The 6578-nt window shown below is 38.6% G+C and overlaps 1 pseudogene; it reads left to right on the top strand.

Moving 5' to 3' along the window:
* Window positions 1–2296: 2296 nt before the first annotated feature.
* Window positions 2297–5116, top strand: LOC142620310 (benzyl alcohol O-benzoyltransferase-like; annotated as a pseudogene).
* Window positions 5117–6578: the final 1462 nt, after the last annotated feature.

Below are 6578 nucleotides of genomic sequence, written 5' to 3'. Positions count from 1 at the left end.
CCAAGCCATGCCAACACCTTAATCTTTCTTGGATTCAAGATTATGCTTAAAGAGGGAAGCGTCAATGTTGCCACCCTCAAGAAAAATTGCTCTTGCCACATACCTTTGAAGAATGCTTTGCTAGAGCTCACTCTAAACATTGATGTCAAACGGCTCAAAAAATCGCAAGCTGGTTGCTGAAAATCCATTCCAAAGATTTTCAAGTGGAATCTTAGTACAATGAGGAAACTTGGAATAAGCGGCATAGAGGCTAATGATAGAAATTGTTGTGCTAGAGAAGCTACAACCCTACACCGACGTCTCTAATGCTTAGCCTATTATTGTCTCAAAGTTAGAAGTCAAGCATGCAAAGTATGGAGCCGTTGTTTGCAGTACCATGTATCTTCAACAAAGAGGATAACCAAAGCGCGAAAAAAAAATTGTTATGTTGGGAATAAAGCAACCCTATATCGACATCTCCGATGCTTAGCCGATCATCGTCTCAAAATTAGAAGCCAAGTTAGCAAAGTATGGAGTTGTTGTCTACGGCAGAACATATCTTCGGTAAAGAAAAATCATGTTCTGCCCTCTATATAGCAAATGGAAGGACCCCAATTTGTAGAACTTATCTTCAAGTAGTATTGAGAATACTAAAGGAAGAAATAACTCTTGGCGATGGCATACCATTAGTTTGACATTACCAAATTCACTAAAAGTTGCCGCACTTCCAAATGCACTCCAAGCTTGTATGCACACACCTTATAAGCATTCGAGACATGAGCACCTTATATCCTTTTATTGAGGTCTAAAAAATCATGGTAAAAGGCCCAAACAAATGGCACATCGGGCCAACCTATGGGAGCAAAAGAATTGAGGAAAGGAAATTGAGCTTACAAACGAAAGAAGGATAATGGGCCTGGGGCCCTGGATCCGTGAAAAGGCATGGCTTAGTGCCCATAAAACAAAGGGAAAAAGAAGTCAGCCCTATCAGAAAGGAGGAAGAAACCAAAGAAAGACTAAAAAGATTTGGACTTTGCGGAGACAAGAGCTATTGTTAAATTAGAATATAATTGTTAAAATTCAGAACAATGTTTGATATGAAAAATCCAATTATAGCGAGAATAATCATCAACAAAGACAGAAAAATATCGAGATCCATCAATACTAGAGATAGAGGAAGGCCCTCAAACATCAAAGTGAATTAGGTCAAAGATGGTATTGAAAGGCAAAACTGGTTGTTTTCCTAACTGACATGAAACACAATCAAAATTTTTTGTGGATACTGAACCTAACAAACCTCTAGAAGCCAAGTGTTGTACCCGAGAGGAAGATGCGTGACCAAGTCGAGCATGCCAAAGTGCAAGGGAATGAATAGATGAAACTGTAGCAGCTATAGCAGCAACAGAAACAGGAGCAACAGGTGGAGGACGAAGGTTGTCCACAGGAAACATACGCCCAACTCTGGGACCGATCCTAAGCTCCCGTCCCGTCCTCAGATCCTACACAATACACCCAGAATAATAATGCGATAACCCAACTCAGCTAATTATCCCACAAAAAATAAATTTTAAGAAAGGTTAGGAACATTAAAGACCCCAAGAACCAAGAGGTTGGAGGTCAAGATAGAACCTATATTATGACTAAACATTGTGGAACCATTAGTTGTGCGAATATTAAGAGGATGTGGTGCAGGTTCAAGTTGAGAAAATAAGGATGGGTGAGGTGTCATGTGGTTGCAACAAGCAGAATCAAGAGGAAGAAGACATACCAGATGAAACTGTGAGAGAAGAGGAATAAGATGCATTAATACCAACCATACGAATGGTGTTAGCGATGATGTTTTGAAGGTCAACCATGGAAATGGTGATAGTGGATCCAAAAGATTTGGACTTTGCGGAGACGGGAGCTATTGGTTGGAAATTCTTAGTGTTAGCAAAAGTAGCAACAGAAATGGAAACAGCTAACTTGTTGTGTTGATAGCAAGTCTTAATATTATAGCCAAGACGTTTGCAAAAATTGCAAAATCGTTTATTGGATTATCGATGACGGTTGTTGCAATAAAAGAAAACCTATCCTTATTCTTCATTTGGAAGCAAAATATGCAAAAATAGACTTCAAAAATGAAATTTACGTGAAAAACTAGGTAAGAAGCACCTTGACTGCAAATAGTCAACCTTAGAAAAGTCAACGGTCAAAGTCAATGTCAACGATCAACAGCGCGGCCAACAAAGTCAACGGTGATGATGTTAGCAAGATGATGCAAGTAGTTGACTGAAGCTAACGTGGCGGTGATGACGTGGCGTAGATAACGTAATCGATGACATCAGCAGATACAATTTTGGTGCATGGAAGCATATGCAGGCGCATGATGGTACCATTGAGACTTATAGTGGCGCATGAGAGGTCCGATGAAGATGATTTTTCTCAGGCGAGCAAATCGGAGAGAGCACTTTCTAATGGTGCAATCTGCGGTCTGATCGGAGAAGCAGAAGTGGTAGTGGCGGCAAGGCAGTGGTCTTTAATGTACTGTAGTCACAGTGAAGGCAGCGATGTTGCTGACAACTACGGCTGTGGTGGATGACATCCAAGAAGACAAGATTGCTTAAGTGCGGCACCCTAGAGGATTAGAGCAGTGGCTCTGATACCATGTTAGAAATACTAAATGAATGTATTGTATTTCTCAAATAATAAAATATACATGAGTGCCCAGAGTGTGTAGTACAAGTATGTGTGCTACACAAGTAAACAAGGTGGTCATAAAGCCCACAACTTATTACACGTTAACAGGAAGAATTATAGAATTCAGCTTAATACTCCCATTCCAATATACACAGACAGACCCTTAGAAGTAAATGGGAAACAAAGAGTTGGTGTTGTTGTAGAAATGAGAAAAATGAAATAGATCTGTTGTTGGTGGCACTTTGCAGCAGATTAGCAGAGCTAAAACTGTTGTTAACAACACTTGTGATACTATGCAGTTTAGACACCTTTTCAGTTTCTTCCTTCTCATATCATCATCTCCATTTCCATTGGATAGTAAAATTAAAAGGAAATTATCGATTTAAGCATGAGGTTCACAATATCTGATGTTATTTATTTTGTTCAATTTCCACCTGCTATGGGAGAAGATAGATCATGGATGTACTATATATTGTGGAGGCAACTCTTAATATTAAGTTTTGGGGTTGAAACTACAGGGGAAGTGTTCTTGACTTCTTGCTTTTCTTTTTCTGCTGGGTGTTTGGATGGTTCAGTTCAAGGAAGGATAATTTGCTTAAATTGATTTTCTTCTCTAGCCTGGTGTTTTTAATCTCTCTCTAAACATAAACGTTCAGATTTTGCATAATAATTTTTTTCTCCCTCCCTCTAAACATCTTTAGAGAGAGACAAAAAAAAAATGTACATAATTTTTTTTTAGAAGGAAATGTCCATAATTAAGTTAGCTAAAGTAGTAAGCAATAAATTTTTAATGATAATATGGGTAGTTAACATTTTTCTTAACCATTAGATTTCCTAAAATCTACAGTTTAAAAAATGTATAATTGTATACATAAAAGTTACTGGAAGTGTAACTTGAACCCTTCTACCATCATAATTTTAGTTCTAGTGGTAATTGATGGTTAAGCAATTGAAGATATGAAGTTTCAAACAATGCTTGTCATTGGTTATGAATTTATGGCTTTTGTTAATGTGTGCCATGATGGCATAAGTTAAGGTGCATTTGATAATCCATTAATTGATTTTATTAATAATTTTTTTTAAGTCAAACAGTACCAAGAAAAATACACATAACAACAATAAATATTTGTGCATGCTATTAACCACTTTGACAATGTGTATTTTTCTTTTTCTTTTTAAATGTCCATTGCAGTTTGTAATTGCATACTTATTTAATATGTTCTTAGCGGTATAAACACAAAAGGCAATTAGATTTGGATGAAAATTTCTTGAAAAGTTTTATCGAACCATATGACAAAATGAGCTGGAATGAATTTTCTTCAAATTACAGGTTCAAATCTTATTGCATCTAAAGATGACAATACTAATAAGAAATTGTATGATGTGTTCTTTATCCTCGCTGGTCGCACCAACATGGGTGATGCATAACACTCCTAACTTATGTGAAATTAGAATAACCAGACAACCAATGTATTCTTTACTGCCGAAAATGTATCTAATTATTGTATAAACACCTGTGTTTTTAATTGTGGTATTTGGCAGGTGACCCGACTAAGGTGTGGTGGATTTACCTTTGCCCTACGCCTCAACCATCTCATGGGTGATGCTCCAGGCTTAGCTCTATTCATGAATGCCTTTGGTGAGATTGCACAAGGAGCATGTGCACCTTCAATCCACCTGTGTGTCAAAGGGAACTTTTCAATGCTAGGAACCCACCACAGGTGACATGCACACATCACGAATTTGATGAATTGGTTGAGCCTCAGAGCTTGATCATCAACCCTCTTCACGAACTAGCTTGTTGTTGTTTCTTCTTTGGATCAACCCAAGTATCTGCTATTTGTAAAAAGGTACCGCACCACTTGGGTAAATATTCCACATTTGAGGTACTAACTACGTTCTTGTGGCAATGTCGGACCATAGCACTTTCACCAAACCCAGAAGACCAAGTGCGCTTGATATTTATGAATAGTGTGCGAGTCATATTGAACCCTCCATTACCAAGAGGGTATTATGGCAATGCATATGCAATCTCACTGGCAATAACAACAGTTAGGAAGTTTGTGAGAACCCTTTAGAGTATGCATTGGAATTAGTTCGGAAGGCAAAAGCTAATGTCACCGACGAGTACGTTCGATCATTTATAAATTTGGTGGTGACTAAAGGCCGACCTCATACCACCATTCTGAAATCCTTCGTTGTGTCAAACACGGCATAGTTGGGGCTAAGAGATGCAGACTTTGGGTGGGGAAAAGCAGTCTACTGTGGACTAGCTAAGATTTTTCAAATCCAAAGTACTAGTGCAACTACATTTTACATTGAAGCAATGAATAATAGTAAAGGAGAGGATGGGATTATGATGCCTTTGTGCTTACCAACCTCAGCCATGGAAAGATTTGTGAAGGAGCTGAATAGTATCTGTACGGGCCTCACCCTCCGTCAAGCCCAATCACCTTGAGGCCTATGAAGGCTAACATGTATAAGAGCCCTGCACTGATCACACATGGTAACGCACGTGCCGTCCGAGCAGTTTAAGCTCGGAGTGCTCGAAGTAGCCTGTGGTGTGCCCTTGCTGAGCACAGAACTTACTAGCGGGGCTGGTCCCGACGCCACTATCGTTTTCTCCCTCCCGTCACCAAACATCCACTTAGACGAAACGGTATTGGGCCTCCCTTCTATTGCCTAGGGAATGCCCCTGCCGAGCATCAAATCCAGTGGTGGAGCTAGTTCCAATGCCACTGCCACCTTCCCCACTCACCATTAAACCTCCACCTAGGGGAGAAGGTATTGGACCCTTCATTCCACCCAACAAGGGAATGATGATGATCACTCCACTAACTCTCGCTATAAATAGGCAAGGGGAAGTCAGTTGTAGGGGTTGGCAATTCCGGAGTGGAAAGACTAGAGAGAGAAATAGTGATCACCCCTAAGAAAGAAAAGGGGAGTGTTAGGTAGAAAAGAAGGGAGACTCAGGAAACAGGGTAGCTGAGCATAGCGTCACCCATGGTAGGAAATCCAAAAGCCCACCATACAAATAGATTGTGAGCCCAAATACCCCTTAGGCCCAGCAGCCCTATTTTGGAACGCACAGTATCTTACAAGACCAATCAGATGGCGACCCAATGTCCAAATTTATAATTTCTTCCTTGTGACTTATATAAACATATATCTCTGGAACACATGATGGGGGGAGAGTAAAATGTAATGTGCAAATGCTGATATGCAATAGGCAATTGCTTGAATTCATGTTTTACGAGTACTATATATCATGCATATGCAATACACATGATTCTAGTTTTCATCTTTTGCCGGCTCTTTGCTACTTGTGCAAAATCACTAGAACGTGATGATAAAAGAGGGTGGTAAATGTAATGTTTATCATGTACATGTTTTGTGTTTGCCATATATAGGGATAACTTTAGATTTATTCTTAATTCAGCAGAAATAATATCTACATTTTCTACATGATTATAAAAATAAAAATGATATATGAATGGGAGAAAAAAAAAGACCTTATATTCTTGACATATATGATATATCACATGCTTTTTTCCAATGTATAAAATACTAAAATAAAAAACAAAAAATTAGAGCCTTTGCTACTATTCGAAAGAGATTGAAATCAATATATACTCTCAACCTAAATGTGTCTATTTCCACCAAAAGGGACCGAATTAGGACCAAATAGACGAAATGGACCAAATGTACAAAAAGGACCTAATTTGACCAAATAGACCAAAGTTGACCTAATTGGACTGACAGGGATCTAATACAGAAAATAGACTAAAATGATCGAATTGGACCGAAATGGACCAAATTAGACCAAAATGCTATGTTTCATTTTTTAGGTATTAAACTTGAATTTACCTAATGAATTTTTGTAGGAAGTGTACAATTGCACTCCAAAAAATGAAACAAAT

Source organism: Castanea sativa, chromosome 12, assembly GCF_040712315.1.
Source record: "Castanea sativa cultivar Marrone di Chiusa Pesio chromosome 12, ASM4071231v1".
Classification (NCBI taxonomy): domain Eukaryota; kingdom Viridiplantae; phylum Streptophyta; class Magnoliopsida; order Fagales; family Fagaceae; genus Castanea; species Castanea sativa.
This window is presented reverse-complemented; position numbering and strand designations above follow the sequence as displayed.